Source organism: Leuciscus leuciscus, assembly GCF_965113295.1.
Source record: "Leuciscus leuciscus genome assembly, chromosome: 10".
NCBI classification, from domain to species: Eukaryota; Metazoa; Chordata; class Actinopteri; order Cypriniformes; family Leuciscidae; genus Leuciscus; species Leuciscus leuciscus.
The window spans coordinates 21,654,791-21,681,051 of NC_138734.1; positions in this window are offsets into that span (position 1 = coordinate 21,654,791).

Here is a 26,261-nt window from a genome sequence, read left to right on the forward strand (position 1 = left end):
TACATCTAATTGTTTTGATAGTATTTAATTTTTTAGATTCTGAATATATTTTACTACGGTATTACTGTAGAAGTGTTGCAAATGTCTGTGTCATTCAATGTTGTATTAATGCATTCAGTGACTACATCTTCCAAACTACATATTTCACTTAGACACAACCACTGCCAAAACTCAGAGCCCATTTTTATACACTCTTTTATACGCTCAAAACTGTTAAACATAATTGAAAGATCTTATAAACATTGAGATCTTTCAATTTAAATGAATTCATTTCTCACTTAAACACAAAGACCAACAGAACTTGATTTACTATACAGGCTTATTTGCACATGCTTACATATTATTTCCAAGACTGTGTTATTTAATTTAAAAACCTAAGCTAGACTGAAATGTGTAATATTTCTACCGTATACCACATTGATATATATTATTCTGAAATATTATTTTTTTTAAATCAGAAAAATTAAGATGTAGCTAAACACATACACAAGTCTTAGTCTTTCATTTTCATCACCATCTATACAAAAGGTTTGTACATTAATGTAAACATGAACCATGTAACATAAACTGCATTGAATTCTGAACAGCAGAAAATAGTGCATATTGCTGCCTGTTGTTTGTGTGTTTTTTGTTTTGTATATTTAATTGATGTTTGTTGGCTGAAACCTTCACTAGAGTTCTGAAAGAATGCTTAATTTGAGAGATGAATGATGTGTTTTGGTAGTTTTATTGTATGTAGGTTCATTAATGTTAAGTAATATCACTTAAATTAAGTGTCACAATTTTTAGGTCACCATTTTTTCACCATTCCATGCCCATTTCCACACAAGTTAAAGTGTACATGCTAAAGATAAGCAGCAGCAGTATGCATGCACATGTTATATTCATTTCATTACACAAATTGACCTATTTTGTCCACTGTTTGATAATAAAGAATGACACGTTTGATTGCTTTTACATTTAGCAGTATCTCTGAATGTGATGGCGATGTTCATAATAACACTAAAACACCAGTCTCAGACAGCTACATAGTATTGGCCCGGATCTGCCCCACATCTGGAATCCACACAGCCTTTGTGTATTTGCCCTAAAAAATACACTGTAAAAAAAATATTCAGATGGTTCAACTAAAGTGCCTGTGTTAAAATACATTGAGAATACTATGACTAACCGGTTAACTGACAGTAAGAATTTTGATCTATTATTACAATCAGTAGTTTCAAGTTTAATTAATTTATAAAGTACATTTAAAACAGCCACAAAACTGGCCAAAGTGCTGTGCAAGACAACTAAATACGTATCCTAAATATACACACTCTAATACACAAAAATATAATATAATATATACATAAAAAAAAAAAAAAAAATCAATTCGCCAGAGAAAACAAATACCTTTTTAAAAGAGACTTAAAAATTGTTAGGGAAGATTCGACTCTAATCTCTAATGGCTTGTTTTCACTGAGCGGTACGGTACGGTACGGTACGGTATGCATTTATTTCCGTTTCCACTGTCAAAAGTTGTGAATGGTACCAAAAAGCCGAACCTTAACACTTTTTGGGTACCCTTCCGTTGGGGTACCAGCACAGTGGTACGGTACTAAAGGGTGGAGCTAGACTCACTGCAGGACGTTGATTGGTTGACAGAGAATCGTCACTTGCGCGTGCTACAAGGGGAATGACAACATAAGAAGCGCCATCTTTTAATTTACAGTTGAAATATAATACTACTGTTACTGTGTCACGAAATGTAAATTTAAGAGTTTTTCAGGCGAGAATGTAGTTGTTTAAAGCTCAAATCTGTGGTTTATTTATAAAGATTTATGAAAATTTGATCCAGGTTGTGAGATCCAGGCAATCACCGGGCGCTCGGCGCTCATGTACCAGGCGCCTGGAACAGCCTTTCCTCGGCTAGTCATTCTGACGTTTGCCGCCGACTCTAACGTCTCTGTAGTGGTTAAACATGAGATATGATTTGTTTTGTGTAGACCTAACGGGCGATCTTTGGTCTTGTGAGTCTATAATTTGTTCTGTGGCCAAACTGAGGGCAAAGTGAAATTTCATAACTTTATATCTAGGCTATTTAACTTTACCGTTGTAACGTTAGACTAGAGCGCTGACTTTGTATGTCTGACTGAATTGTTTGCTTTATTTCTTATTGATAGCTTCTTGTACTTTTTACTTATACTTTTATAATGGCTATTATTGATAAAACTGAAATTTAACAAAAAGAGACAGGGGGCCCTATCTTGCACCCAGCGCAATAGACTTTGTACACTGACGCATGTATCATTCCTATTTTGCACCCGCGCACAGCGGACTTTTCCCTCCACAGACGCACGTCGGTAAACTAGGAAATACACTTGCGCTCCCGGGGGCGGTTCAGCGCAAAGAGGAGGCGTGTTCCGGCGCAAACGTTCCCTGGTGCTATTTTGCAGGTTTAGAAAACAATTTCTCCACTAACCAGGAGAAACCTAGTCTAAAGTCAGTGGCGCGTTGCGCATGATATTCATATGCTATTTTAAGGGCGCATGCTTGGCCATAATCAATGTAGCATGTGCACAATGCACATACACTTTGCTTCTCTCATCTACACAGAAGCAGCAATTTTCATTTTTGCAAATCATACATTATTACAATAGATAGATAGATAGATAGATAGATAGACAGTTTATTATAAAAGCATAAATCTAGCTTACACATTTACCCAAATTATCATACGCCTGTTTAACCGAAGCTAATTTGGGTGTGTTTCTCCATCCCCAATGTCACTTCTCTGTGTTTTACGGCCCTGACGAGAACGTCGGTCTCCTTGGCTGTGAACCGCTGCTGGCGTGCGTCTGGCAAATCCGCCGTTATAATATCAATCCGCCATAGAACAAGTGCGCCTGCTCTTAAAGGGAATGTGAGATGTCGCTCTGATGCCGCTTTATTTCACGTTATGCCCAAACCACACCTATGAGTAATGAAGCTACTCCAGGACCAACACATTTTAGATTTGCGTCGGGCGCAAGAGTCATTTATCCAGCCGGTATAATAGCAACAGTGCCCAAGACCCGCCCACAAAGTTACTTGCTTTTCGCGCTTGATACTTACATTTCAGATCGTTAAAATAGGGCCCATTGTTTAGTTTTGTAATTTTGTATTGTATTACAGTGAAGATGATCAGAGTACAAATGCACACATTGCCTGAACCATATTAATAAGTTTAATATTTTTTTTAATTTAAGCGAAAAGAAGGGAGGGTTGTGTTAAATAGTTTTTTGTTATTTTTTTGTTATAAATAGGCTAACGTTACATGCAGTGAATATAATCAATACGCGTTGCCTGAACCACATTTGTGTGGCTATAATGTTTAAGATTTCTTTAAATGAAAACGAAAAGAGGCAGTGTGGTGTTTTATAACATATTTTGTTTAATTGTTGCCTAAAATGTACATACAGAGATAACCGGAGTAGCAGAGCGAGCTGACTGACGCTTTGAAGAACGCGCTGTTCCATTAGCAGAATTACCGGACTCGCGTCCTCGGGAGTCATTCTCCTGAGCTGGACTTGGCAAGTCCAAACTGTGCGTACTTGCTATTGAGAAACGCCTAATGTCTGCGCTTGGCTTCTTGTGACAAACATGCCGAGAAGCAAGAACAAGATCTGCTGTATGTCATCCATTGTTTATGTCGCTTTCTTCTTCGCGCGAAAATGACGTCGATCGCTTCTTTCCGGCATAGGCTACACCACGCCTATCAAGTAAGGGTACTGTTGGCAGTGGAAACGCTAGCCGATTCATGGTTTACCGACCCGAACCGTACCGTACTGTACTGTACCGCAGTGGAAACGAGCCATAAGGGCAGGTTGTTTCATAACCATTCATAATTTCTATACTGAATAGGCAGCCAGTAAAGATCTCTTAGAACTGGAGTAATGTGAGCCACCAACCAGGTTCTTTCAGCCCTTAAGATGTCTACTATCACACCAGTTCTAAAAAAAACTGGTTGTGATGTTGACAACTTATCTAACTATAGGCCTATTGCGAACCTGCCTTTTGTGTCAAAAGTCCTCGAACGAGTTGTTGTTGGCCAGTTACAGCATTATCTATCCAATAACAACTTATTGGAACCGTTCCAGTCTGGATACAGATCTGGACACAGCACGGAGACTGCTCTTTTACGGGTCACAAATTACCTTCTTGTTTCTGCTGATATGGGTGCTTGCAGCATTTTGGTTCTGCTAGACATTAGCGCTGCTTTTGACACTATGGGCCCTATTTTAACGATCTGAAACGCAAGTGTCAAAGCGCAAAGCGCAAGTAACTTTGTGGGCGGGTCTTGGCGCTGTTGCTATTTTCCCGGCGGGATAAATGACTCTTGCGCCAGGCGCAAATCTAAAATGGGTTGGTCTGAAGTAGCTCCATTAATCATAGGTGTGGTTTGGGCGTAACGTGAAATAAACCAATCAGAGCGTCATCTCACATTCCCTTTAAGAGCAGATGCGCTTTTTCCATAGCGGATTGCTATTGTAACGGCGCGCGCCAGGAGCGGTTCACAGCCAAGGAGAGCAACGCTCTCGTCACGGCCGTAAAAGAGAGAAGTTACATTGAAATGGAGAAACCCACCCAAATTAACTTCGGTTAAACAGGCGTATGATAATTTGGGTAAATGTGTAAGCTAGATGTATGCTTTTATAATAAATTGTCTATCTATCTATCTATCTATCTATCTATCTATCTATCTATCTATCTATCTATCTATCTATCTATCTATCTATCTATCTATCGTAATAATGTATGATTTGCAAAAATGAAAACTGCTGCTTCTGTGTAGATGAGAGAATCAAAGTGCGCGTTGTGCACACGCTACATTGATTATGGCCAAGCATGCGCCCTTAAAATAGCATATGAATAACATGCGCAACGCGCCACTGACTTTAAACAATTTTTTCCTGGTTAGTGGCGCAATTGTTTTCTAAACCTGCAAAATAGCAAGAAGGAACGTTTGCGCCGGAACACGCCTCCTCTTTGCGCTGAACCGCCCCCGGGAGCGCAAGTGTATTTCTTAGTTAACCGACGTGCTTCTGTGGAGGGAAAAGTCCGCTTTGCGCGGGTGCAAAATAGGAATGATACATGCGTCGGTGTACAAAGTCACTTGCGCTGGGTGCAAGATAGGGCCCCATATGTCATATCATCCTCCTTGACAGGTTGCGTGTTTTGTTAGGCACCTCTGGCATCTCTTTGCAGTATATTTATTTGGGGAAGAACAAATCAGAGGCAACATTAGTACAGCAGGGCGTCCCGCAGGGGTCAGTACTAGGACCTACTTTGTTCTGCATCTATATGTTGCCGCTTGGTGACATTATTAGAAAGTACGGTACGGGGTTTTTCCTTGTTATGCTGATGACATGCAGATCTATGTTAGCTCACTCCCTGATCCAAATCTCGCAATTACAGCTCTTACCGTATGTCTGGAAGAAATAAAAGTATGGATGCATGACAACTATCTTAAGCTTAACAAATCAAAAATGGAACTGTTACTTTTTGGTATGCTGACAGATTTGCACAAACATAACTGTCTAAGTCTGTTTTCTGATTCTGAATTATTGTCTCCAGCATCACAAGTGCGAAATCTAGGTGTTATCTTTGATCCGCATTTGTCATGTGATGCCCATATCAAAATGGTTTCAAAATCTGCATTTTTCCATCTTAAAAATATTGCCAGAATTCGAACTTCTTTATCCCTGTCAGATGCAGAAAGGCTTATTCATGCATATATGATAGCACTTTATTGCGTGTAATTCACCTTATTCCGCCCCGCCCACTTTTAATACTTTGCGCTTCCGCAATTTGTCATCCGACTTCCGCTGTAAATCGTAAAGTACACCACAACATTCCGATCGCTTTACATTGTGTTCGTAACACTGTTGGTTAAATTGTTCTATCCTCTTAATCCAATTGTTATGGCAGCCCCTAACTGAGCATATAATACTTGACATATTTTACCGTTAGAACAATAGAATTACGTCTAGAAACTAGCGTCCTTTCAGACGGAAGTTGAGGTCCCTCTCAGCCGGAAGTAAGATGACAAAACTAACGTAATGGCGTCACCCTCGTGGAAAATAAGGTGAATACACACGTCATGCACCCTACAACACTAATCCTAACCAAACATATAATACATATTACATATTACACACCATTACTAAACCTACCCTAAACCCACCCATGCGTATCATATGCACACAGAAACTCCTTTTCGCATATAAATTGCACAATAAACACAATGTGTGCTATAGAGACACATTTAGTGTGACCGGGTTGGAATGACATACCAATTTCACAAATTCACGTTTATGTTGTTTACATGCAGATGGTAAAGGCATCGTTTTCAAAACCTTGCACTTTGAAACTCGTTTTCAAAAGCTTGCATTGTCAGGTGAAAATTGAAAATGATGTCGTGTAAACAGACCCTAAAGTGTCCGTTATTTATTGCACTTTAGTTTTTTTAATTGTTCATTTAAGTTGGCCTATTTACTATATATACAGTTATATATACACTTTTATTCTGGTTTACTGTGTTCACAGAAGCACTGCGGGTGCTTGATGTGTGAATCCTCATGTTCTGTTGTTTATGCTGCTATTTGCACATGTAAATCTAAATTTTTTAGGTTTTTGAATTGGTCACAGACACCTATCTATTCTAAGTCCATTTAATTCTAATCTAACCTTCAAATCATGTCAGTTAACTGATGATGACTGGTTAACAACCATCAGCTTTCAGTCAGAAAACAAAATGTTAAATGAACATCCCTACTTCATATATTTCAACTGAACCAACTAAAAGTGTTTTGAGATTGACCTCCAAAATCTTTACAGTGTGTTTGGGATGGCAAGAAATGTACAAAGCAGCCAAACACGTATCGTTCTTTACCATCCAACTGGGGACGCGAAGTTCATTTTGATTAATAAAATCATTATTCACTGTATAAAGTATGCTTTACGCTATACTAAATATAGGCCACTATAGTGACCTGAAATCGTTACCTTAAAGAGCTATTTCTGTTTGATTAATCCTATAAACCATAAAGGGACTGCATAACCAAGCATAGAAAGTATCTATGAAGAGAGAAAATAAGCGTTAAATAAGAAAAATTATGTTATGAATGATAAAAGGCGTAATATATAATATACTATATATATATATAGTTACATAATGAAGACAGACTTCACTGCCAGGTCACTTCACTGTTCACACACACACACACACACACACACACACACACACACACACACACACACACACACACACACACACACAGCTCCATTGTAGCCAAGTCCCCACTTGTATAGATAGACATCGTTCCGAGAGTCCCCACTAGGCCAGTGTAGAGCGACATTGGTCTGTTAGTAATATAGATATGTATGTGTGTGTGCAATGACACATAACAATGGCAAGTAAATTGTTAGGGACTGCATAACCAAGCATAGAAAGTAAAAAAATTATATTATGAATGATAAGAGGATATTCTCGCCTCTGCTTTTGAACTGTTGCTGCCGGACCGTCTGTATTTTTTACCCCGTTGTAGATTTAAATGGTCTTTCCTCAAGCAATTCAATTCAATTAAGTCTGTCTTTATTTTGTAACTATAGTTACAAAATAAAGACAGACTTAACTGTTCACACACACACACACACACACACACACACACACACACACACACACACACACACATACACACACACACAGTTCCATTGCAGGCTATTGCGAGTCCCCACTTGTATAGGTAGAAATTAGGGATGAGCGAGTACAGCATTATCTGTATCTGTATCTGTATCTGTATCTGTTAACCATATGAATTATCTGTATCTGTATCTGTACTCGGACTGGGCGGGGCCTAACCCGGAAGTGGGCGGGATTTAACCCGGAAGTGGGTCGGGGTTGTCTTGAAATGGGCGGGGCTTTAACCGGTATGTTATTTTAAGCATGCAATTGATATGGGTTGATCAGAAATTGTTATATTTATTGCTGATTAGAAAACTATTTACATGACAGCATCAGCATTGAGCTGCAGATCAATGGGTTTGATCACGATAACAAACGAACTACAGAACAAGTTTTGCAACAATGAATACAACATATGCGGTTGCAATTATGAAGTAAAATGTAATGAACAAGAGTTTTCATCTAGGGCTGGGTGATATGGACCAAAAGTCATATCCCGATATATTTAGGCTGAATTTCTATATACGATATATATATCCCAATATTTTTTATTTTTCATGTTTTATTTTTTTCAAAATTTGTTAACACACACACAAGTACTGTCCCCCTTTACTTAACATAAATTGTAAGAATATGACTAATAGTAAAGACTAGTACTAATAAACATTAGGCCTATGCTAAAGGTATTAAATAGCAGTCCCAAACTAGTTTTTGTTAATACAATGTTGGTATGAGCCACCACAGTCATTTAAAAATATAAAAAAATTACACAAAGAAAAATAGTGGCATTTTGGGGTTAATATGGAAATGACAGTTACCATGGTGAATACACAATACTACAAGAACTGTTAATGAAACATGGAAACTGCTCCTGGTGAATAGAATGAAAATCATACCTGCATTACTTTTATTTCGTGTAATTTACAACGTAACGGCGTTGCATGCTCGTAGTTTCTTTTGCACTTTATATACAGTGAGGCGATACAGCGCGCGCCGCCGCATTTGCGCGTGCAATTGAGTGTGCGCTACGACTACAGTATAACGGCTGACAGGACAAGAAAGTCCGTTTTTCTGAGGTGAAAGACTTTATTTCATGTTATAACATAACATGCTCTAAACACGCACGCAAAGTGGAAAAGGAGGGACGGGGGCGCGGGGAGCAGTGCAGAGAGCTCCGGGTCAGCAGCTTGGAGCAAGGATCACAGCGCAAATTTGAACTATATCGATATATGCGATATGGTCTAATTCCATATCGCATTTAAAATATATATATATATATTCTTTATATCGATATATCGCCCAGCCCTAATCTCAACATAACTTTCTTTTTTTTTTTTTATCCGAGCACAGATATTGACTCGTATTACTCGTATAATACTCGTACTCGACAAAAGTGCTTTATCCGTACCGGATACTCGTTTCAGCCGAGTATCCGGCTCAACTCTAGTAGAAATCGTTCAGAGTTGTTATTCCATCTTGGCATGTTTAAAATATTATAATTTTTTGCATATTTTAAGTTATATTATGAAAAAAGACCTTAAAAGAAAATTGTGTATTTCATTTTTGTTTCTTCAAAATGACCAGATGCAGCAAGTCAACTCAAAAGTTTTGAATTAGATCTTAAAGAAAGGTCCACTGTTGGATGGTAACAACCGACATATGTTTGGTTGCATTTAAATTTAGCTATATTTCAAACACTGACTATCTCTGTACATCAACATCCTAGAAACAAAGGAAACAGAAAAATAAGGACATGTCTATTGATTTTTTTTAAGAGTAGAAATTATGTTTTAATTAATAGGCAGCCAATACTATCAGTCACATTATTAATATCTTAATAATATAATAATAATTACATTATAATTATGACATTGAGTTGCAGATCCCCTCTTGGCATGTAATTTTTTTTATATATAAAAAAAATGCATATTTGAAGTTATATTATGAGAAATATTATATGGTAACCCTTTATAATAACTGCATCCTATTAATCATTAGTTAAGCATTAGTAAACAGATAAATCATAATTCATAAAGCAGACATTAATAAGCAGTTTATAAATACACCTTTAAACGCTGTATTATTGAGTTAGAAGCATATCTATAATGTGTTTAATAATTGCATTTTCATACTTTATTAATTATTAATTATCAATTTATCATTTCTAAATGAAGTATAGCATTATTTACAAACCAGTTATTTAGGTGTTTACAGTGATTAATAAGATCACTTAGAAAGTGTGAGTAAATGTAGTAGATTCAGGGAGTTATAAAGCATTTAGTAGTGGTCAGTTCACTATTTTGCGAGCTCATCTAAAGTGAGGACTAGTTATGCTTTGTAAATAATTTATAAAGGAGATTTAAAGACTCAGTTATCTTCTAAACAGAAAAAGGAAACAAACACACACAGTGATAGAGAACATAGAAATATTAACAGCCTTTAAATCTCCTTTATAAATGTTTTACAAGGCATAACTAGTCCTCACTTTAGATGAGCTCACAAAAACTCGTTTTCAAAAGCTTGCATTGTCAGGCCCCCAAAATGGCATTTTTGTTGAAATGAACGGCCAAAACGTTTTCAGTTGAAAATGATGTCGTGTAAACAGACCCTAAAGCGTGTATTATTTATTGCACTTTAGTTTTGTTAATTGTTCATTTAAGTTGGCCTATTTACTATATATACAGTTATATATACAGTTTTATTCTGGTTTACTGTGTTCACAGAAGCACTGCGGGTGCTTGATGTGTGAATCCTCATGTTCTGTTGTTTATGCTGCTATTTGCACATGTAAATCTACATTTTTGAAGTATTTGAATCGGTCACAGACTATTATCTATTCTAAGTCCATTTAATTCTAATCTAACCTTCAAATCATGTCAGTTAACTGATGATGACTGGTTAACAAGCATCAGCTTTCAGTCAGAAAACAAAATGTTAAATTAACATCCCTACTTCATATATTTCAACTGAACCAACTAAGTGTTCAGTGCAGCAAGTCGACATAACATTTTGAGATTGACCTCCAAAATCTTTACAGTGTGTTTGGGATGGCAAGAAATGTACAAAGCAGCCAAACACGTATCGTTCTTTACCATCCAACTGGGGACGCGAAGTTCATTTTGATTAATAAAATCATTATTCACTGTATAAAGTATGCTTTACGCTATACTAAATATAGGTCACTATATGACCTGAAATAGTTACCTTAAAGAGCTATTTCTGTTTGATTAATCCCATAAACCCTAAAGGGACTGCATAACCAAGCATAGAAAGTATCTATGAAGAGAGAGCGTTAAATAAGAAAAATAATATTATGAATGATAAGAGGATATTCTCGCCTCTGCTTTTGAACTGTTGCCGTCGGGCCATCTGTATTTTTTACCCCGTTGTAGATTTAAATGGTCTTTCCTAAAAAAAATCATATTTTTTAATTTTTGATAACTGATGGGTTTTATATATATATATATTAGGGCTGGGGGAATTAACGCGTTAATCTTTGCGATTAATTTGAGATGTTTAACGCGTTAAAAAAAATAACGCATTTAACGCAGCACTTTTTTTTTTTGCCTCGTTTTAATGATTTCCTGTTGCGGCTGCTATTGAAAAGCCGAAAATATGGGGATCGGGTTTCATTCTCGCGCAGCTTTCATGAGAGCGGGTCTTTTCCCCTCCGTGTGCGCGGCCGCACTCTCCGTTCCGTGTGTCTGTGTGTGTGTGTGTGTGTGTGTGTCGGCCATAGGTGTCGGCGCGCTGCGCTCTCTGCTCAATGTTCGACTCCGTGTTTGCGCTGCATGTTCTGCTCTGTCGTTCACGGACCAAACGCTCCAATCATGTACCGATCACGCACTGGAAAAGCAAAGTCCGCTCAAATAAGGTGAACTTTCTCTGTAGACTTCTGTTTGCTGAGCTGGTATAGTATTGCTGGGCAACAATGTTAAAGGGATAGTTCACCCAAAAATGAAAATTCTGTCATTTACTCTCGCTCAAGTTGTTCCAAACCTGTATGATTTCCTTTCTTCTGCTAAACACAAAAGAAGATATTTTAAAGAAGGTTGGTAATTAAACAGTTGCTGGTCCCCATTGACTTCCATAGTATTTTTTTTCCTACTATGGAAGTCAATGGGCTCCATCAGTCGTTTGGTTACCGACTTTCTTCAAAATATCTTCTTTTGTGTTCAACAGAAGAAAGGAAGTCATAAAGGTTTGGAACAACTTGAGGAAGAGTAAATGATGACAGAATTTTTTTTTTTGGGTGAACTATTCCTTTAAAATTACCTGCTCTGATCACATGCTCTGGTAATAATAGCTTTTTTAGGACTATAGTTTATTTTTATAATTAGTAAAAGAAAAAATTGAAAAAAAAAAATCTTAAATTGATTATGTTGATTGATTATTGAAAAAGAATAATACATTGATATATTGATGTTTAATATTATTTTAATATAGGGCTATTTTCTGTTCCTTTTTTTCCGGTGATTCTAAGTTTAATTATTGATGATTACAAGCTTGGAGGAAATGCAATTAATTGCAATTAATTACAACAAATTGTGCAATTAATTAGTTAATTTTTTTTAATCGATTCCCAGCCCTAATATATATATATATATATATAGTTACATAATGAAGGCAGACTTCACTGCCAGTTCACTTCACTGTTCACACACACACAGCTCCATTGCAGGCTATCGAGTCCCCACTTGTATAGATAGAGATCGTTCAGAGTTTCAGGTCCCCACTTGGCATGTTTAAAAAAAAAAAAAAAAATGCATATTTGAAGTTATATTATGAAAAAAGAGCTTAAAAGAATATTTTGTATGTCATTTTTGTTTCTTCAAAATGACCAGAAACGCTAGTCCCCTCTTGGCCAGTGTAGAGCGATAGTCCCCTGTTAGTAATATAGACGTGTATGTGTGTGTGTGTGTGTGTGTGTGTGTGTGTGTGTGTGTGTGTGTGTGTGTGTGTGTGTGTGTGTGTGTGTGGCGTAAAAGTCACGCGGTGCTGCGGGAGGTTTCAGCACTAGGGAATTGACCCTAAGGCGGTCAAAACAGAAGCTCTTGTCTTCTCCTCTGACAAAAGAGGTTGAATTAGTAAATCATGATTCGCTAATTCAGAACATCTGAGTTACATACAAAGGACGTTTGTGTGTGTGTGTGGTGACTTCTCAGTCTTGAATTTCGCATAGAGTTCCGTTATCTCTTTGGTGCAGAGAGGAAGGGGGTTTGGAATGCAGAGCGTTCTGTCTAGGGTGCTATAAAGTTTTGGAGGAGCCGTAAATGTTGCCGACTAGCTGGAGCCGATGTGTGATTTGTATTTGTGTGAAGCTCACCGCGTGGTGCGGTTTGTTGATTTTGAGGAGGGGGTCTGTTTGATAACCTCATGATTCACTTATTCAGAACATCTGGCCGGATGTCATTGTCATTGTTGCTACATAATTCCCCCTTTTTGTTAGATGAAGACCGGGGATGGACTTCATCGAACAACAAATTAGCACAATGGATGACAGGTGGTTGCTAGGCTGATGACCCTTAGGGTCAATTCCCTAGTGCTGAAACCTCCCGCAGCACCGCGTGACTTTTACTCCACACACACACACACACACACACACACACACACACACACACACACACACACACACACACACACACACACACACACACACACACACACACACACACACACACACACACACACACACACACACACACACACACACACACACACACACACACACAAAATTACTTTCCTATCAGACACAGACTCTGAGATTAAAGTCCTACAAAGAACCCAAATCTAATAGCCATTACGAATGTTTTTGATATGTATTTTTATGTGTGTATAATTGGCCAGATAATGTCTGAGGTATCTATGCAACGTTATTATGTTAATCAAAATCACTATGCTAGTGATTATGAGGTGTAACGTAAATACATCTGACTCTGGGTCAATGCGAATTAGCTCAAGAATATAGGGAATTTTGGAAATATTACTAATCATAACTCATGGTCATAATTAATAAATCGCATATATATTTACTTTATTAATTTTCGAGATTACCTTGTTCTGTAACTGGTTTGGTCATCAGTCATTCGTCCAGCGAATAAATGTAAGATTATCACAGTTAAGAAGGGGTATCCTGTTTACAAACTCCAAGAAAGTTTATCTTCTGGCCACGAACATAAAACTTTCTGAGTTTATGAATTAAAACTACTCAAGGTAGTCTATAATATCGAGCTTGTAGCTTAATTAGATCTTTTATTTCATTGACCTTATAAAGTGGGTTTTCACACATAGAGACAGTTAAAGTATAAATGGATTTTAATAGATGTAAACTAGAGAGATTATATGAGCTACAAATATAAACATACGTAAAAATGCAAACAATAAAACAAACAAACATTTAACCAAACAAGAACATAAGGAATAACGTGAGAGAGAGAATAAAATTATCAGAATTAAAGAAAGATAGAATGACAGAAAAGGATGAGAGAGAGGATGAGAGAGAGAGAAGGAGGAGAGATGAGATCGGAAGTGAAAGCAAAAATCTGCGATCAGAGATCGCAGTAGGCTATGGCAAAAATCACAGACAGTAACCCTTGAGAGACAACCAAGAAATCACATTCAAAGTTCAATTCAATAATCGATACTTGCATATGGTTCTCTTTGTATGAGGAAGGAAGGCAGAGTCCTGCGTGTGTCTTTAAGAGCAGCGTGAGTCGTCTGAGGGGAGGCATGCGCGTGCTGTGTCTTCCGGGCGAGCGCGAGCGCGGGAGGTTCAACGAGTCTCTTTCTTTGAGGTGAAGTTGCCGGGAATGATTCAGGCTAAGTTCATTCAGCTCGTGAATGAACAGAGGCGAATAGGAAAACGAAACTAGACTTATAGAAAAACATACAAAGAAATAAAAGAGAAGAGAAGCAGGCCGAAGCCGGTCCGGACTTGGGTTTCCAGAGTTTCCGAAGGAGGGAGAAGAGAAGATGAGAGTTGAGAGAGTTTGTAAACTGAAGGTTCAGACTTTTAACAGTGTCCCGTGTACGCCTCCTTTTGCGTGGAGGACGAATCATCTTAGCGCATTTCGAGCGGAAGGTTTTCCTTTGTCCGGTTAGACACGCCCACTCGAATGAGTCATGATTGAGATCGAATTTGAGAAGATTTGAGAAGATTTCAAGACATGAAATGTGTCAAACGATACAAATTACTGCAATTGGTTATCAAAATTCACCTCCCTCAGGTAGAGAGGATTACAGAGATATGAAAAATAGAATATAGACGTTGTAGCAATGCAAAGATACATTATTATGCATTAGTATAGGCATTTGCAGTTCTATTAATGTTACAATAGGACATATATGCTTTCCTATGGTTTACACACACCTCTTAACTCAAAAAGGGATATATTTAGTACATTTAAGAGTGACTTTATGGGTAAAAGTCCTTTTCTGTAGGGGGTTTCTGTTTCAAAGTCCAGAGTGTGTTTGTGTGTGTGCGTTGGAATGTCACGAGTCTATAAAGTCACGGGGAGTTCACGCTGAACTGGGGGGATTCCAGTCACCCTGGCGCTGGTGAATTACCCCGTAGGGAATAATAATAACCAGAGCTGTCTTCCTAAGGACAAAGAAGATGTGTTCGACACCCTCATGATTCACTTAATGTGAAAAGCAGCTGGCCGGATGTCATTGTTGCTACAGAGGAAATTATGTAACCCTGTATTTCTGTCATGCAAAAACGTCATTCGAGGTGTCAATGTAATGGGAAAAACATGTCGGAGTCGAATCCTGACTGCAAAGTACAATAATATGCATTTATTCTAGGAAATACCATATTTCTAGATATGAATGTTCATTTCGATCTCTCACATGTTGGAGTCGAAGTAGGCGTTTCTTCACAAACAAAGAAACTTCTTTCCCGCTTCAGATCAGCAGATCTGATTTGCTGTTGTCCCAAAAAGAGGGCGTAAGCAGATGTCTTTTAAAAGTAGAGACCCTCTCCTCCTTTCTCTCTCTCAACTCTCGCTCTCAACTCGGACCCACTTTCAACCTTCACGAGCAGCGCCTCCCTCTCTCTGGGACGCATACCTCCGCGCCATGTAGGAGCTGCCCTGCCGTCCTTTGCAACTAAGTTCATACGCGCCTTTCCCCTCCACAAGGGCAATGATCTTATTTTTCCGGTAAACGTTACATTCAGTGAGCCTTTTTAAGCTTCCCGCGACACCAGAAGACGCAGCACCCACAGGACACCGTCCGCGCTTCCTGCCTCTCAGTCCAGCACTCGAACAGAGAAACAACTTGCAAGTATAGGCTAATGATCATTCTAAAAGCTGACTCCAGGTGTCTTTTGAAATTAGGTTTCTGTCTGTAATAATTACCAGCTATTTTTCTCTCTCTCTCCTTATTTTCTCTCTTTCATTTCATTCACTCTGATCACGTTATTTCTTATGTTCTTGTTTGTTTAAATGTTTTTTTGTTTTATTGTTTGCATGTTTACGTACGTTTATAGTTGTAGCTTATGTAATAACTAGTATTGACATTTATTAAAACCCATTCATACTTTGACTGTCTCTGTATTTGAAAATCCATCTTTATAAAGTGTAAGAAAAAATGAAGTGGACGTCGAAGATCTCAAAAAATTAAGTTTATTACAGCATAGTAGTGGCAAGGTACACGAAGCACCTTGGGTTCACCGGCATCAGAATGAACCCCGAACATACCCCATCCTAAACCTTTTATCCAGGTCTTAATGTAAATGAAGTTGCTCTTCTTGCAACAGCTGTGGTCTGTGTGTTAATGAAATTGAGACACCCCATGGTCCCTAGTGTCCCACAGAAGGTTCTCTGTTATTCTTTCAAATAAGAACAGCCAAAGGTTAAAGTGATAAGATTGTTTGAAGTCCCTTTAATCAAGATGGTTCTCGATTGCCCTCAGTCACTCCCAAGCTACAGTATAGGTGACACCTGTGCCTCTGTGCATATTACTGAGATTGGATGTAATCGTCTCTATATGATAATTAAGCTCTTTTAAGTGAAGGAACATTTTGATATATATATATATTGGAGTTGAAGTGGTTTGGAACAGACCATAATTTCTTATAGACCCCCATTGGATGCTCTTGGCCCAAAGTAGCATCACAACCACTCCCTTTTCATAGATAACACCTCCCGAAACCTGGTGGGCAGGTGCCCCAGTGGCGGTGTAGCCCGTGGCTTAGGTCGTTCCCATCTATGGCCATCAGAGAATCTTACCCGTCATAGGGTCAAACACCTCCTGCACACTGAGTTATGGCTCTACTTCACTTGAGCAGAATTATCATATTTTGTGTTTTTTTTTTTCTTTTTTTTAAGAGGTAATCAAAAACCATCATATCCAATTGGAACATTCAATATTGATCATAGAATTATCTTCAATCTTACGTCTCAACATGGAACAAATAACATTATGCATTGGCAAATAATAAGAAAGATACATACAGCCATTTTAAATGTGACATTCCAAATTAAACCAGAATAGGGCATATCTCAAAGTGTCCATCAAGCATTTGTTTTCTTTCTTCAAGGCCTTGTTGGGCTCTCACAATGTCTCAATCTTTCCTTTGCCTCAGTGATATTAGCATATTGTTTAGTTTTGATAACTCAAACTATCAACAATCAATAGACAATAAAATGTGCGTGTGTGTACTGTGCACGTGTGTGTTTGTGTCCATTTTCTCCATGTGGACATCCTTTATCCACTTGTTTTCCCTCTGTGGAAAGACTGTTGTCCATAGTCTCAGAAATGGTTTGTTTCTGAAATCTCCTTTTCTTTCTCTTCTCATTGTCCATTCTTTTCCACTTGGACCATAAGTCCTTCTAGAAGAAGCAATCACTGGTGTTGTTCGAGTCTGTGCCTCTTCATCAGTTCCATCCATCCCATGGTGGGTTTCAGGGTTTTTAGGTCTTTTAGGCCTGCAGTTCATGATCTTGCAGGTCTGGAAATCTCTGTATTCTGTAATTTTTCATGAGAAAATCCCCTGGCTCCACTGGTTCTACAGTACTTCCTTCTCGTCCTTCAAACGACCATGTCATGTTTCTACATGAGGTAACTCCTTTCAGGCAAACATCTTTATGCTTATATCTGAAATGATAATCAAAAAGAAGTTGCCCCCCCTTTTCCCCACAATCATCTTTTCACATTCAAAACATTAAAGTCAAAGGTTTAATCAAATAAACATCAAACATTATTAATGTCATAAAATTACACTTTACAAATCAAAAATCATAAAGAATCACATCAAAGAATCAAAGAATCATAAAGAATCACCCCCCTTTTGATAGTAAACCTTTCTCTACAATGTGTTACTATCAAAAACTTATTCTAATTTGCATAAGCATTTGCTTGTGACTGAGCTACAGTCATGTTGCTGGTGCAGTGATATATTTGACAAGGTGTGAATGACTTCTTTATTTCCTTTCAACAGTGCCAACTTGGTTTCTAAATTGCATATTTTCTTAAGCAAACAACGATAGTCCATCTTTCTTTTGTGTGAAAATTGACACTGTCTTGCCTTGTGCCCCATCATTCCACAAGCAAAACAAACAACCTCCTTATCTTCCTTTCTTATCTCTAAACAGTGCCTTGCAATGTGACCATCCTTTCCACAAGCAAAACAAACAACTTCCTGATCTTCCTTTCTTTTCTCCAAACAATGCCTTGCAATGTGACCATCCTTTCCACATGCATGACAGACAAAGTTTTGAAGAGGTCTCTCACTGTCTTGACAATGTCTAGCAATGTGACCAGCTTTTCCACATGCATAGCAAAGAATAACACCTTCTGAATTTATTCTTGCAAATCTCCTTGGTCCCTGATAGAAACCATTAGGCAATGTAATAGAACATTCTCTCTCGCCAAAGGCAGCAACTGGATGTCTAGATTTGGCAGCTTTCATTTGACTATTTGCATGAACATTATTGTTGTAAAACTGTGTCATTTTAGCAATAATGTCATTATATTCAGATAGTGGTGTCACATGCATTGTCACAGCAGACCGGGTGAGTTTGTCACATTTGTTAATCAAGGCAGACTTGAAAGTGACATCATTCTTAGTAATGTCCGGATTGCCACTGAAAGTTTTAAACATCTCCAATAATCGTTCTGAAAATGCTGCTGGATGCTCCCCTTTCCTCATGTGCATCTCAGATATTTTATCCCAATTAACCCTCTGGGGTCTGAGTGGTTTTTGGGGTCCTTGAGATGTTCTGACATGCCCTGACATTTGTGCTTTTTTCAGTTGCTTATAAACATATTAATGGCAAAGGTATAATTACACTCTATTTAGCACAAACAGGGCTACCATAATATGTGAGCAACATGCATGTACATGTTTGTATTTTTGAGAGAATAATGTTTATGCATGGTTATTGAAAAAACTAAAAACTAAAGTTTCTGAAATAAGGCCACAAAACACATACTAAATATGTGACAATAAGACTTTTGACTAATTGATGTCATTGCCTAGAGTTTTTTCTTCAAAATGATGTGAAAATCATCCTGCCCTTATCATTCACATAACACAATACATTGATTTAAATCTTGTAAAACACTTTTTGTTTGCAAAGACAATATGCGCAAGGGGCGTCAACCATTCAACAGCATCATGCATATGTAGTGGTTCACACCTCAGGAGACAATGGGGCCCGCATACTTAATGAGCCATTAATTCAGGTGTGTCACCTATAGCCACAAGAAAGAATGCAAGAGCAATATATATATATATATATATATATATATATATATATATATATATATATATATATATATATATATATATATATATATATATATTCTACCAAATTGGTTCACAGTTGGAAGCATTTAAATTTTTTTTTTTTTTTTTTTTTGCTGCACAAATTTTGCTTGCAAATTGTATAATATCCAAGGAAAACATGTCTAGTAATTGTGCAGTTAATTCTCATACTGTATTTTAAGTTTTGGAATATGTATCCTCTCCCCAAATTTGTCAATAATAAAACACAATAAAAATTATTTAAAGAAAAGGCTTATATTTACCTTTTAAAATTTGTTTACATCTACCTTGTAAATATATTTTTTTTATTAAAAAGGTTACAATTACAACAACAATTGAAGTGTAATCTTTCTTTGTAAAAACTAAAGTATACATTTTATCATATATATTTCAAAGTTAAGGATTCATTACTTCGAATATAGCCTACATTGACAAAACATACTATATTTAACATATTAGCAAAAATTGGCAAACAAAAGCTTATTTGAGGTGGCAGATATTTTACAGTAAAAATGTGTAATCTATCCAAAACTAATCAACGAAATGTTGTCTTTCATATGTCTGTAACATCGGTCTTTCGTTTTTATTATAAGGAATATAAATGTTAATTTGCAATTTAATACGTTGCTTATACAAATACATTTTATTTCAACACATTTCAGTTGTGGTAAACAGCGCATCGCTGCCGTTCATTCATTCACACAGAAACGCGATTTACTTGAGAATGAAAAAAAACTTACTACAGTATTCCATCCGTTGCTCCTCGAAATACCAGCACTTCTGAGGTACGTTTTCCATTATTATTATTCCTCACAGCGCTGCGAGACAGTGTAGACAAGTACACTGATCATCTGAATAAACTTGTGTTTTCTCGAGCTGATATGTGGGCGTTCACAGTTTGTATGGGATCGTCTCAGTCATTTGCGTTTGAATAGCGCGCGCTCTCCGTGGGCGGGGCCGATTATAACGTAATGAGATGAGATGAGCTCGACTGGAATCGCTCTCTTTTAATACAGATTTCACAAGATGAGAATATTAGTTTTTTATATAAATTACTTCATTTAAAAGAAGAGAATTCAAGCTTCATGCCTGTGTGTCTGTATGCCTGTTTGACTGAGTATTCGCTCAGTTATTGTTCATTTTCGGACGCGTTTCAGAATGGACTTCACTGGCAGACAGAAGGCAGAACTCGCTTCATGTTTATTTTTCTTTATTTGGCAAAAAGCACAACACTTTGTTTTTATTGTGAGTATACACAAAAATAATACACATTTAACAGAATCGATTGATGTATGAAACTCCTATGGAAAATCAAAGTCAACTGAGTATTTATGAGTTTCTTTTACACTGATTAAAAAAAAGCGAGCTGGTATCGCCGGCGATACCTCCGACCTCAGGGGGTTAACTGACATCACACCCAAGACTTCAAGCAGTGCCTTTTTCCTCTCTGACTTATTAGCATTTCTGTCCTTTACTTTCTTAGTTAAGGCTCCAGACAAAGTGTCAGGCAAGCACATTCTTAACAAAACGCAAGCATCACCATCTGTTAAATTGTAAACTTCAGCATATTCCTCCAAGTTTTTTAGAAAATCTAATGGATCTTGTTTGGCAGGATCAAATTTCCCAATATTTTTGATCACAGCATCTAGTTCAGTTGGATGAAATCCTCGGACTATGGTAGTGGTCATTGGTTCCTCCCTTCCTTCTCTAGCAGGCGTAGTCGTAGTAGAATGAACTGGTGCCATCGGAAATCTAACTCTACAGTCAGAGTATTGGCTACTGAATGACTGATAATCTTTTTCCAAACCCTCAGCACTGTCTTCCTGCAAATCTGGCATCTCTGGAACTGGGTTACACAACGTGACACCTAACGTACTCGGTTACTAACGTAACCTCGGTTCTCTCTAGAAGAGGGAACGAGTACTGCGTAAGATATCTTACGCTAGGGGAAAATCCTTTTTCCGCGAGATATTGAAGCCAAAAATTATCCTTAATTTTGTAATAATGCAAAACGCGTTGCGGCAGCATGCAGACATAGGCGAGGCAGCTCGCGCGCCTATTGGCTGCTCTGCGGCAACTGCAGCAGCCTATCGAGCGAGGCCTGGCGTGACGCCAGACCCAATCAGGGCACTTCGCGCCCGCTGCGTCACGTCCCGCCGAAATGGGCGTGGTCTAGGCCTATAAATACCGCTCGCAGGCAGCTATTATCTGGTTTTTCATCATCGATGCAACCAGAGCGTGTGCATGCACGGCAAGATACGCAGTACTCGTTCCCTCTTCTAGAGAGAACCGAGGTTACGTTAGTAACCGAGTACGTTCTCTTACGAGAGGTCTCTCGTACTGCGTAAGATATCTTACGCTAGGGGACCCAATGCAAAACGCCGTGCATGCTGAGATCTGACACCAAAGACCCAAGGGCGAAAGCCCGGGGTACATATAGTGCACAATCACTCAGGGAACTCACAGGGAGTCCGGGAAGAGGGAGGGGCGAAGCCGCACTCTTCCACATATGGCAGCGTCGCTTAGACGCGAATTTCATCATACAGACAGGGCGGGGTACGGCCTGAACTGATGGGGGAATGTGGGTCTTACACAGTTTGCCCAGGCACATCTCGTGCTGCTACTTTTCACTGTCGAACATTGAGCTGTGCTCAGTAGACGCAGCATTCTGAGCTGATAGCACCAGGTCAGATAATACTGGTAAACTTAGACCGACAGCAGCCTGGCCTGCAGGGCGGGAACCTCTAGGTTATAGAACCTTATAAATGTAGACGGGGAGGCCCAGCCTGCCGCCATACAAAATATCTTGCAAGGCAATCCCACTTGACCAGGCCTAACTAGCCCACGAAGAGGCGCTCTGACACCCAACGGGCACTGCATGCCCTTGGAGGCGTATGCCAGCGCTATAGCATCAACTATCCATCTGGATAGGCTCTGTTTCGACGAGGCTAGTCCCTTAGAACGTCCGCTAAACGAAACAAAGAGCTGCTCCGTCTGTCTGAAAACAGCCGAGCGAGACACATAAGCTCGTAATGCCCTGACTGGGCAAAGGAGGCTTGCGTCTCTTTCCTCATCAGGGACCGGTAGGGCTGACAGGGAGATAACCTGCGCCCTAAACGGTGTGTTGAGGGATTTTGGAACATAACCGTGCTTAGGTTTGAGTATAACTTTTGAGTCATTAGGCCCAAATTCCATGCACGCCAGCAAAGCGAGAGCCAGCAAAAACACAGTCTTGAAAGACAGGTGTTTCAAATCAATTGACTGTAAAGGCTCAAATGGCGCACCTTTCATGGCTTCCAGAACCGTAGAAAGGTCCCATACGGGGACTGAGGGAGGTCTGGGAGGATTCAGTCTCTTAGCCCCTCTAAGGAAGCGGATGACTAAATCGTTCCTTCCTATTGACTGACCAAGCGTTGTTCCTGAGAACGCTGCTATAGCCGCCACATAAACTTTGAGCGTGGAGGGGGCCCTGCCCTTATCCAACAGCTCTTGTAGGAAGGAAAGCACCTCCGTCACACCACAGTCTGTGGGTGACACACCACGGGCTGTGCACCAGCCCGAAAACACTGACCATTTCGAGGAGTAGAGCCATCTCGTAAACGGAGCTCTAGCCTGCGTGATCGTGTTTAATACTCCTTTAGGGAGTCCAACATGTACCCGTTGATGGCCCAGACATGAAGGGACCATAATTCCGGGTGAGGATGCCAGATCGAGCCGTGGGCCTGTGAGAGGAGGTCTCTCCTCACTGGTACTGGCCACGGGGCAGTACTTGCTAACTGCATCACGACTGGGAGCCAAGGTTGGTTTTCCCAGAATGGTGCCACCAGCAATACTGAGCATCCTTCTTCCCTGATCTGCTCTATCACCTGAGGCAGGAGAGAGACGGGGGGAAAAGCATAGAGCGGGCGGCGGGGCCACACATGGGCCAGCGCGTCCCTGCTCTTGGAGAAAAATTCCGGACAGTGAGCGTTTTCTTGAGACGCGAACAGGTCTACTTCCGCTCTGCCGAATTTCTTCCACAGCAGTTGGACTGTCTGTGGGTGTAGAGACCATTCGCCTGCCGGAACATTGTTCCTGGACAGTCTGTCTGGTCCTATATTCAGGAGCCCTGGCACGTGCGCTGCTCTGAGCGAGCGCAGGTTGCACTGAGCCCATACCAGGAGGCGTTCTGCCAGCCTGTACAGGTTCCTGGACCTGAGGCCGCCCTGGTGATTTATGTAGGACACCACAGACATGTGCGAACGAACGGACCTTTTATTTGGGGACAAAAACGCGTCAGCGCGTTGTCTACTGCCAGCATTTCGAGGCAGTTTATGTGCAGGAGCTTCTCCCGTTCCGACCACTGGCCGAAGAACGGTCTGCCCTCGAGCAGCGCTCCCCATCCCGAGGTGGACGCGTCCGTGGACACCACTTTCACCCTCGAGGAAGTCCCCAGGCTTACACCTGATTGGTACCAGTCGTTCGCTCTCCAAGGTTTCAGAGCTGTGACGCACTTCTGATTGACCCTGAGGCGAAGCAAACCGGATGCCCACGCTCTGCGTGGGACTCGCGCTTTCAGCCAAAACTGCAGCGGGCGCATGCGGAGCAGGCCCAGCTGGAGCACTGATGATGCTGAGGCCATGAGACCTAGCATCTTCTGAAGTTTCTTGAGCGGGACAGACGCGCCGCAGCGGAACGGGTTCGCTGTGCGTTAAATGTCTACCGCGCGCTGTGGTGATAGTCGCGCTATCATGGACAGCGAGTCCAATTCTGTGCCCAGGAAAGATATCTTCTGACTGGGTGACAGAGAGCTCTTCGCCCAATTGACACTGAGACCCAAATTCTCGAGGTGATCGAGTAAAACGGTCGTGTGTTCTATGAGCACTGAGCAAGATTGCGCTAGAATCAGCCAATCGTCCAAATAGTTCAGTACTCGCATGCCTCTCATTCTGAGGGGTGCGAGTGCCGCATCCATGCACTTCGTAAACGTACGGGGTGCCAGGGACAAACCGAACGGGAGGACTGTGTACTGATATGCCTGGCCCTCGAAGGCGAATCTCAAATATCGCCTGTGACGTGACGCTATCTGTATTTGAAAATACGCGTCTTTCAGATCTATAGACACAAACCAATCTCCTTGGCGAATCTGCACGAGGATTTGTCTGGTCGTGAGCATCCTGAACTGTCGCTTCACAAGCACTCTGTTCAGCTGCCTCAGATCTAGTATGGGTCTGAGACCCCCGTCTTTTTTCGGTACCAGGAAGTATCTGCTGTATAGCCCTCCTTCGCTCTGAACTTGAGAGAGAGAGGCTCTATGGCCCCTTAGTTCAATAGTTTCGCCACTTCGGCTCAAAGTAAATGTGCTACTTCTGCTTTTACCGTGGTCTCGACGCGCGCCGCATAGCGGCGAGGGCGTCGGCGAAACTGTAGCGAATAGCCTCTTTTTATAATGTCCAGCACCCACTTCGAAACCCCGGGCAGCTTTGCCCATGCGTCTGCATGAATAGCTAGGGGTTGAATACGAAGCGTGCTCCGCTCGCTCAGTGATGGAGAAGCTTCGGCGTGCTGTAACACAAGCGTCGCGCTCGTGACATTTGAGGCATGGGGCGCGCTGATAACAGCGGGCAGATTGCCCGCGCTCGACCCCTCTGCGGTGGTCAACCGCGAGGGGGAGGGCTGGGCGGTTCCCGTAGGAACTGTCATGTCTATGTGTGGATGTGGGCGCGGGACAGCGGGCACATTTATCACACCGAAAGCATCGTTCGCTTGAGTGAAGCGAATGCACGTTGGTTTCGTTTTTACAGAAACCGTGAGACATGCATAATGTGGTGTTAGTGGGCACTGGGTAGTGGGCACATTCACCATGTTTGAAGCGCAATCGATCTGATGCCATTTCATGTGCGCGAGCCCTGTGTGACGGGCTGTGCTTGTGTGTAGAGATGGGCACTGGGCAATGGGCATTCTTTCTACACATAAAACACCATCGGCCGTGGCCGGGACACCAGAAAATTCACACTTATGGGATTTATCTGGGTAGCCGTAAAAGCGGCGTTTGTGTGCAGGCAAGCGTGCTGCGTCGCCGACTTTGTTACTGCAGAATACACTGGAACAGTCACATTTACTGGAACTGAACGAACGAGAAGTTGCCATAGAAACAGAGAGCGTCAACATGCTGGCGTTTATTGCAGGCCTGCGTGCATTACAACAGGCTTGTTCACTGCAATATTGACATTTCCAGTCGCCTGAATTTCGGAGGGGAATGGGAAATGTATAGGAAATGGAGGTCGGTCCGTCCGCAGCGGGACCAGAAAACTCCCTTTTTTCCTTACGCCAGTGACGCACGGAACACCATAGAAACGGTGTTTGGGTGCAGGCGAGCGGGTTGTACAACGCGCTCGTTGACTGCAAAATACACATCTGCAGTCGCCTTTTCAGGGAACTGACAGAGCGAGCATTGACGGCATAATTTTATCTGCCGGTAGACCCGGGATCGAACGCGGGTCTCTCGCGCGCAAAAACCTGAGAGTCTGCCACTGGGCCACAGGGGGAGACACATTGTAACTCAGTTAGCGCGAGTATTATAAGAGAGCGTCAACGTGCTGGCGTTTGTTTGCAGGCATGCGTGTATTACAACAGGCTTGCTCACTGCAATACTGACATTTCCAGTCGCCCGAACTTCAGAGGGGAATGAGAAATGTACGAGAAAGAGGAGGTCGGTCCGTCCGCGGCGGGACCAGAAACACTCTCTTTTCTCCTTTCGCCAGTGACGCACGGAAACCATAGAAACGGTGTTTGGGTGCAGGC